Genomic DNA, 10,265 nt, shown 5'->3' on the forward strand with positions numbered 1-10,265 from the left:
CGCTTCTAGCTTTTTATTAAAAAAGTAGAAAAGATTTGATAGTGAATAGTCAACTGCCTCCAAAAGGCGATTTGGCTATTGACAATACAGCACTGTTTATGCCTTTTTGCATTCAAAATCCAACAACATGTCCTTATGTTTCCTTAGTCATCGGTGGTAAACCAAGACACATTCAATCACAACTGATGTCTCAATTATGAATAGAATCTTGCATTAGATGATCAATCATTTACCATCAATCCCTATCTTACATTCTCCAGCACCTAATTCTATCTTTGAGATTATCTTGTTCCTAGTGGAGGTTGAATGAGATGTCTAAATATTAGATGAAGATGAAGAATGCTCTGGATATAAAGTATTGAACCTGATCATCAATTAAGGCCATCTTAGACCTGATAGCTTTCAGGCATGACTGAACCAAACCCCAACTGCATCTATCGGGGATTATTCTTTGCCTGCATCATTGATGAAAATACAGGATAATCCACCTATCATCCCCGCTCATTATCGCTCCTTTAAGCGATTTTTCCCTCATCTTGTTTTTCGGAAGAAGCCACTGCCACACGACCCCGTATCATTAGACTGTGTAGCTAGGGAGGGAATCGCCTTAGTGACGATGTCTCTCCCATGTCTCTCCATCTCTCCATGTGGATTGAGAGGCGAGTGTCACATCTTGTTGGTCACCATGGCAACCCCTCTAGGGCTCTCATTAATGGATACTTGAGTCGATGAAGGACAAAGTAGGGACTAAGGAGGGCAGCAGGGGTGTTAAAAGACATCTTTCTTCACCATTCTTTCTCTCTCTGCATGTTTGTTTCTCTTATCCTATGTCCGTTAACCTCGTTTGTACGGAAATCTCTTTTTAGGTTACCTCTTAAAATTGTAATCAGACCTAGATTCTGATTTTCAGTTCTTTTGTGGGTTTAAAAAAAAATTGTCCACGGGCATCAGCATCTCAATTTTCTGTTTTCCTGAATGCGCCAAGTTTTGGGCAGCGTATAATCTATTTCAGGATGAGGATGATGATCATGATGCTGGTGATATTAATATTAACACTTATGGTAATAACAATAATAATAATGTATAGCATAGTAATACTATCACTAGTGATAATGATTATCATTATTAATACTACTATTTCTCCTTTTAGGTAAAATATACTGCAGTCCATCTGTAACCATGAAATATGAGCATATGTTGAAATGAAGAAGAAAAAAAAAGGTTTAAAATTCCGGTTTAGGTTCTGTCAAGAACTCCTTATTGCCGTAAACACATTATTTTGTTGTTATGTATAAAATAATGTTGTCCCTAGATTGACCCCATGATCCCGCCTTGAATACTCTTCAATCCTATCTTACAAGCAGACTGTTGAAGTAGTGCTGTCATCAAGTTTGCTTTAAACAACCACAACAAATCCTGTAGTCTTAGACGCCGCCAGCCAGAGGCACTTCTTGTCACCCGATTGTATAATCTTTAGCTCTCCCTGTCAAACACTCCTTCAGTTTCCATAACATTGAAGAAGTCTAGGAATTTTCATCTGTAACTTGTTGATGTGTGCATATGTGGATCAATATTTACTAGCATAGATTTCTTTGAGTAAATTGTATTTGTATCTATTTTTTTCTTCTTATAGGAATGGGATAAATCTGTTTTTATTGGAAATTGGTATTATTGTGCTTGCAAAAGTGAAAGAAGTATCTAATCATTTTAAACTCTCATAAAATGAGACTTGCATATACATTGCATATGATATTGAAACTTATATCATGGTAAAGACTAACTTGTTTTCTGTTGAATGATACCCTATTCATACTATTTTTGGCCCTAGATGACTGACGTCTAAGGGTCTTTAAAATTGGTGCCAAATTCATAGTTGCCTTGTACCAAGTTTAGATTGATGAGATGAATGTGGGTTAAGCCATGTGCATTTGCTTGTTTGGTCTTAATCCTTTTGAAAGTTAAATTATGCCTCGTTCTTCAATGCTTTATTGTATCCATGCTTTCGCAGGGCCTTGTTTCCATCCGTAGGATAACCTTGATTTACATTAAACCGCCTATTTAATTCTTATCTCCTGACATCTAAGTTCTTTACTTGTCCACTGCAGCCATTTTACACTCGGAAAGTGCATAAGGTATTTATCTCGATTAGCACATAAAGTTTTAAAGGTTACTAAACTAAAAATTCAAAGAAGAACCACTAGTTTGTTTACTCCCAAAGAAAGTGACAGTAGACTTAAATAGCATCCCAAATAATTGCCATCCAATTTTAAACACTCAATGAGAAGGGTTGCGAAAGAAGCAAAGATTGTGTAATCCTAAGGAAAAGAATTACAATTTTGCTTGTAATAAGCCTTTCCTTGAGTTTGAGTTAACATCTTTTCTTTTCAACTGCCCAAACTTGATGTCAATAAGTCAGCAAATTTTTTCGGACTGAGATAATAAATGCATGATGGCTTTTGACCTACATTTATTGCTTCAGCCCAAACTTGGTAAAAGAGCATTTTGACAATATTTTTTTCAAGCCTGCTGTTCAGCGATCTGTGGCATCAATAAGTTCTCATTTCTTTATGTAGGGCTACGTTTTAATGTATACTTATGTTACTTTGTATTCAGAACTGAAAACAAAATTAATGAAATGAAATAGGTTATAACTTTTCAATTAGGAGCGTCCAAAGGTGGGTATACTTTTTTTGATATGCACTGTGTAGAAAAAGGTTATACTCTTAAATATTTTTGTTTCACTTGAGAATTTCAATATCCATTTTTATTTTGTTCTGAATATTTCATTCTTAAATGGGTTTCAGTTTGATTATTTCATAACATTAACAATCAAAAAAATTTTTTTGTAGCAATACTCATTTTTCTTTGTAACCATACATTTTTTTCTCAGGGGATAAAGAGTAACTAAAGGTCCTAAGGGTGTCTTACGAGTCGTGATGGTTAGACTTGTGTGAGATTTATTGATGTTGGTCCAGTTTGTGAATACCAGATTTGGATTTGACGAGCCAGCGTAAGATTAATGTTTCATCAAGTTCAATTCAGTCATATCAATAGCCATGGCACATATCAAACAGCCTGTGACAAGCCTCTTGCAGATATCGTATCACTTTGACAAAAACTGTGTACATGCAGCTACATAAATATGCTCCTAAAATTCATTTAATAGCTGTAGTCTAGATAAGCAGACCTGGGTATATATAACCAGCCTATTTGTACAGGAACCACACCATAACTTAGTATACAATTATGTTGAGTGTAGGCATACTTGTTTTTTTATTTCTATGAAATCTGTGATGTTTGCTACTTGATAAACATCAGTTTTTTTTATAAGACTAACCTTTTTTATCACTGTTTGCATTATATGGAAGTGTATCCCAATGTAATACCACTGACCTTAAAGCTATATGTTCTGATATTCTCCTTGATAAAAATACACATACTACGTGCTCTCCTCACTGTTATAACCTGAGTATGTTTCAGGTGTAATTGTCGCTGCTCCAATTCTGATATTTCCTCACGTGAATGTTGCGTCACGCCGCCCGTATCGATGTCTAGTTCTCACTTCCCGAGCTCGGCCAGCCGGCTATCGTGCTAGACGACCTCGCGTTCAGGTGAGAGCAAGAACGTGAGATATCTGGAACAGAAAATTACAAGATGGAAGGTTTGTTAGATGCGGCTGGGTAGGCTGGACACACAGTATCACTATGACGGGATTAGTGATACCCCTCGTCCATTTTACTAATCCTAAGAATTTCCACTCAGCTAAATTGATAGCATTTACTAGGCTGAGTTGACAGATCTAGAGATATTCCAGGGTGCAAAAGGGAATGAAGGGAATTATATTTTCTCCTGTCTGATTTTCTTTAGAATGAACAAATTATTAAAAAAATATTAAAAGAAACACAGATTGTGTCATATTTTGAATACATTTATTTGAGAAATTTGATTTACATGAAATTGGCCCCATGTTACTCAAGGTCTAGGTGTTCAGTATATTATTTGTGCTTTTATACCCAAGGTTTGGTTCAACTGAAATAGTAGAATAGATGAATGAAAATCATTTTAGTCATTAGCTTGTGATGCCTACTTCATCATCATGAATACAAAGTTTTAACCTGTTCAACTTTCAGTTCTATTCACCAGGTATTTGACAATAAGTTTTAAATCAAGGAGTTTAAAACTTGGTGTTCAAGGGATTAAGAAAATGCCAGTCCTATTGAGACTGATCACAACTCAGCCACACCATTGTTAATTGTCGGCTCGTGGTGCAATCCTGAATTAAAAGTGATGAAATTTTGAATAATCTCATGGGGCTTAAGAGGCAGTCACTAAGGCAACTACACGCTCCTGAGAGGCGATCATCATTATAACTGTCCTACTTATCTCCCATAGCCATTTGTCACACCCTACACGTTTTCTTTTAAATTTTAAATGCCATTGTTGCTTTTCCAGCAAAACGAAGGCCAACACTGGATTTTTGAGCAATTTACTTGAAAGGAAGATTAACAGCAGTGATTAGAACTTTGAAAGGAGGTATAAAAAGAGTATAAAGAAGACTTGATCTGAATATAGAAACAGGGTGAGGGCATTCTCAATACTTGCAGACTTTTTGCAGGGTCTAATCTTTGCTTAGACATTTCATAGTTCTGTCTTTATCCCGATCATTTTTCTATTCAATATCTCTCTTTCTTTATACTTAGTTTTCTTCATCTTATTCTAGGGTGATAATATCCTTCTGTTCTGCAAGCAATAAAGCCATCCAAGAATTTAAATGTCCCTCTAAAAATAGCTTCAAATTCTGATGCACACATACAAAATATTGTTGTGTGATCGCAGTAGAGTATAATGTGCCTAATTCATGAATTGAGAAATAATTACTACTGAAAATTTTGCCTAGACAGCTCCTTTATAAAAATCTTTTTGTAAAGCTAGTGGTATTTAAGGATTTAAGAAGTTGACTGGTTTATACAGAGGTTATGATAGAATGAGGATGCTAAAAATTGACAGACTCTAGACCATTAAAGTAAAACATGATGGTGCTTTTCGATCCTGTTTCCTGTTTTCTGTTTTGTCGTCTATTTATTTTTAGAATACACTGGTAATATACCTAATCTCTTGTGAAATGTTTTTGTTGTTCAATGTACAACCAGGTAGAGAATTGAGTCCAGTCTGATGACAATGCATGCTCTGTATGCCAGGAAGTGGTTTTATCTTGAATGGTGAGATGTCTCATCTCAGTAGCAAGAACCTGTAATAAGTAGGTCACAATCTAATAAAGATGTGAAGTTTGTCGGACCAGCTTGCATGCTGTTGTGAATGATAACACATCCCTTCTTTGTAACAGCTCTAGTTGGTGCTACTGAGACAGTGTCCAAGAGATACGAGTCCATTCTCATTCTCTACAGTGTGTAGTGTATTACCAATAGACAAAGGTGGTAATTTAAGTAGTCTTCTTAATAGTGGTAATCCTCGTATCTATTATCTAAAACAGGCACAATCGACATACAATTATAAAATGACCTTTTCAATTTGGTCCTACAAAAGTTATGATATTCCAACTAAGAGGAATTATGAGTATTTGATTTTTAAGATATCCAACCATTCTTGAACCTCGTTATACTGATCAGCATGTCTAAAGTAGATATGAAAGTAGATTTTTTTTTTTTATTGAAACATATGATTATCATAGTGAAAAAGGCACACTTTCACAAACGGTGGAAGATTCCATACTCCATTCATTGTATTGAAGAACAGAGTATAAAACGGTGATAAAAATAACTATTTTGTCAATTCATGAAATAATGATCCTAAATTACTATACAGGTCTCAATGAATTATGTAATATTACATACAAATCAACCATCCAATTTAGTTCTTGTATGGATGCACATTCCCATCTATAACGGTTTTGTTCAAGCTAAAGTCATAACCAACAAGTCAATTAGAAACAACAGAAAATGTGTGCCATTTGTGATCAATATGATCCATATGTTGTGTGGAGGGGCGTTTTGGATCAATAATTGTCATGTGGGATATTTGGAGCAGGCAAATGGAAGTGCGATGAAATTGTTCTTGACTCTCGATAATATTTCATTAGAATTGATAAAATCATTATGATTGAAAGTGAGCTGTGTGCTTGGTATTGACAAACCATTTGTGCATGCTGATGAATGCTGAATTAGACATGGGGAAGAGAGGAAGAGAGATGTAGGGAGAGGGGAATAACGGAGAGGGGGAAAAGGAAAAAGAAGGGAAGGGAGGAGAGAAGAGAAGTAGTGCGCTAGAAATGGAGGAAGCCAAGAGGAGTGGAAAGGAAAGAACAGATAGAATAGAAAATGGATGAGAATGAAGAAAGAGATGGAGATAAAGAATGAAAGAAACTAATAAGGAATTAAGGATGAATATATAATGATAGAAAGGAAGTCTAGATACATGAAGAGAGCAAAACCTATTTCAAATATTAAAATAAAATGGTCTTTAAAGAAAGAAAGTAAGAGGCATGAACATCTGTTTAAATTAAAGTTTCAAATATATATATATATATATATATATATATATATATATATATATATATATATACAGCGAGGTAAAAGATTAAAGAAAAAAATATAAGACATTTCTTGAAATAGTCATGATGTTGAGGTATGTTATATTTTTCTCCACTTCAGGATAATATGAGATTATAAATTTGGAAAGTATAAATTGAATAACTTTGTAAATTACGTAAATCATGCATGATTTCTTCCGACTTAATTCCTTCCACATGTCACCTAAGAATCTGACGTTCTCATCTACATCATTTGATGTCCTTTCATTTATTTGTATCCTAAACATTTTTGTAGTGGGAATTTAACAGGTGGTTAGGATGGTGTATAGATTTGTCAACAAGAAGCAATTCATCACCCCCCCCCCCCCCTCTCTCTCTCTCTCTCTCTCTCTCTCTCTCTTTTGATAGAAATGTAAAAAGTAGAAAGTGTAGAAATTTGAGCAAAATCTGCATGGCAAAACATGGACCCCCAAAACCTAAATGTTGTTAGCATTGATGCCATGGAGCCTACACGTGTTGGACGGTCGACGGTGCGGACAATTTAATTCAATCGCTCAGACTTGAAGGAGTATTGATGACAGCGTTTTATTAGATTTGGACGATGTGAAAACGGAAAGAAAACGCTTTTGAACGATGTAAGAGAAGAGTGTAAAGTAATTCTCTGGTTTCGCATTAGAAAGTCTGAGAGTTATATGATTAGGAGCGCACACTTGTTTTCTTTTCTTCCTTTTCACTCCTCAGATTTTTCCAATCTTTTTTCTTTCTTTCCGAGATTGATTTGGTGTTCTCTCTAACAAAATGCCTCGGGGCAACGACAGCTATTGAACCTCTCCAAAAAGCTAGCACACACTTGTTTCCGTTGTATTTACCATGCTTTTTGTCTTGTCACAAAACCTTTGAAATTATTCTGGTCAAGTAGTATGCAAGAAACACTATTTTGAGGGCAAATAAAGTTTAAAAGAAATTAAGCATTCACTGTCCACTTCTTATTTCATCTCTTGTACAGAATTCAAAACTAGCTTTGTTGAGTCGCACTGTTTTATAAGAGTCTTTTTAAAGCTCTGTGCAACTCATTTTAAGAGCCATGCAGTGCTTTGTATGCCTTTTATTCCTCTTTTAAACATCAGATGAATATTGATATAAAAGGATTTACATTAGGGTGCACAACATTGTTTCATTATTGTATAAGCCAGAGGTTCTCTAACTTTTTCTTTGACGGTCCAGATGTGATTTGCATGAAAGCTAAAGCGTCTGAAACCATTCGCTCTAAATTCTCACTGTCATTCATATACTCAAATGAAGCTTGCTGAACGATGTACTATTACTTGCTGGAAAGCCTGACTTAACTCAAACATTATCATGATTGTTTAATCATTTTCTTCAGTATTACAAGTCTCATTACTGTAAATTGCTGTGTCTAAAATAAAATTGAATAATAATAATAATGAGACACAGACAATTTACAGTAATAAGACTTGTAATACTGAAGAAAATGAGGCTTGTCATACCTAATCTAAGGGGAATTGTCACAATTAAAAAAAAAAAGCAGAGTGGTCTGGCTTGACATGCCCTGCGGTCTGGACTTTGAGAAGCTCTAGTATAAGCCTCGGTCAAACACTGGCTGTATAGGTATGTCTTCATCAGCTCGAGATTGCCAAATAGCCCGCTATTTCTGATTGGCAAATAGTCCCGAAAGTTACAAATCGCGTCTTGATCAGCTTGAGACTCGACCTCTAAACTTGAAACTCGAGCTTGGGAAATTATCTTGAGATATTTTGCTCAGCGTTCGCGCTGGTGGGAGTCTTTGGGTTGGTGAAGACGCACCGGACAAATAGCGGGATATTTTGCCAAATAGCAGGATATTTTGCAAACCAGCCCAAGATATCTTAGGATGATTATCTCAACCAAATATCCCGGTAATTGCAACATTCTGGTGATAAAGACGCAAATTAACTAGATAATTTGCAATCGGGATATTTCAAATAGCAGGACATTTGGAAATCTCAAGCTGATGTAGACAGGCCTACACTGGGTGTATGACCAGTTGCTGACTCCTGACAGCCACTGGTCGTTTGTTTGTGGTGAGAGGTCACAGAGAGGTCACATAGAGGTCTGTAGAACACTGTCAGTGGTTTCTTGAGTGGTCTTCAACGCGATTCTTGCCTGGATGATAACTTGCACAAAAAATTGTCTTCTTGTTTTGACTTGGTTGTGTGAGTGTAGTTGACAGACTGATTGCTGATTAGTCTCTTGTGGTTGAGCTGGCTCTCACTGAATAGGTTTCAAATGACAATCAGATGGGCAAATATCAAACAGTGATTCACTGACATTTCACTAAATATTTTCCTGACATTGACAACCAATCCCACAAAATAGTGACAAAACTACTAATAAATGTTTAATTTTTTTTAAATATGCCTTTTCATGAGAGGTTGAGAATCATTTTCCCAAGCCTGTGATTTTCAGATAGTTTTTGTATAACACTGGACATCCTGATTTACGGAATGATCGGGTGACTGATTGCTAAATAGAATTTAAAATGCATTGTAAGAGATTTGGTTGGCAGTTGTTGCCAGAAATCAGCAATTAGTCATATCTTAGGTGCGACTGAGGCCCTATGAGAGATTCACATTTCCACTATGAAATAAGTCTGCTCTAGTTATGTGACCTGGAAAGGAATCTTAAAGAAACTATTTCAATTAATTGTGTTTTGGGGATTGAAAAGCATAACTTGCATTGTAATTTCAAAATGTAATCACAGTTTTCTTCTCAGTGAATATGAAACTAAGAAGCATTTGTTCACACTTTTTAACATGAATTTCTGAAGCATGTGAAGCATGATATAGGCTACTGTTGCAAGTGATTTTTTAGTTAGGGCGGGGGGGGGGGGGGCAATCACTGCTATTCTACTACCTCTTTCTATCTTTGTTGTTATGTCTGGTTTTCTGATTTTGTTTAGTTCTTTAGATTCTCTCTCAGGCTCTCTTTCTCTCATTTTTCTTTACTCTAACCCCTTTTCCTTTTTATAATCTTTGTCATTCTCTCCCCATGTCTCCCTTCAGTGTTCTCCTTGAATGATATAAGTGAGAGTAGAGAGGTAGAGGTAGATACATGATGCCAGTAATATTCTTAGCAAGCTTGGTATACTGGTACTCTAACATTTGCAGAGCTGTGAATGGAATGGCTGGACCACTCCATCAGGGGATTTCCCTTGAGTGTGATCTACATTCATACACACTTCTCTGGTTGCCTGTTGGAGGTGTGAAACCTGGGCTAGTCGAAGCTCCGATCCTCTTCGCGCAGGCTCCCACCTTGCTCTTGTTTAGCCAACTTTTCTGTCTCTGTCAAAGATTCTGACAGCTTTTCTTTCTTTTTTGTAGATTTGGGATGTTTACGGTGAAATCTTGGTGGTTTTATAACCTCTCCACCCTCTCTGTCATCTGTTTTTTCACCATTCTTCACAATACTTTCTCTATTTGATGCATCACATATGCTCTCTTGAATTGAACACAGTGGCAAAAGCTTTAGAGTAGTCTTGTCTTGAGAGCAATAGCAATACCATACCGTATCACCTGTAGACATTCTGTTTAGATTTTATAAGAGGTCACTATAATGTTCACTCACTCCCCGAGCTGATACACCAGGCTATTGAGGCGTTTGCCCATATTTAGTTCTTTTACTTATTACCATACAATTCACTCTTTTAATCCTTTAAGCT

This window comes from Strongylocentrotus purpuratus, unplaced genomic scaffold (assembly GCF_000002235.5).
Source record: "Strongylocentrotus purpuratus isolate Spur 01 unplaced genomic scaffold, Spur_5.0 spur5_scaffold_1, whole genome shotgun sequence".
Taxonomy (NCBI): Eukaryota; Metazoa; Echinodermata; class Echinoidea; order Camarodonta; family Strongylocentrotidae; genus Strongylocentrotus; species Strongylocentrotus purpuratus.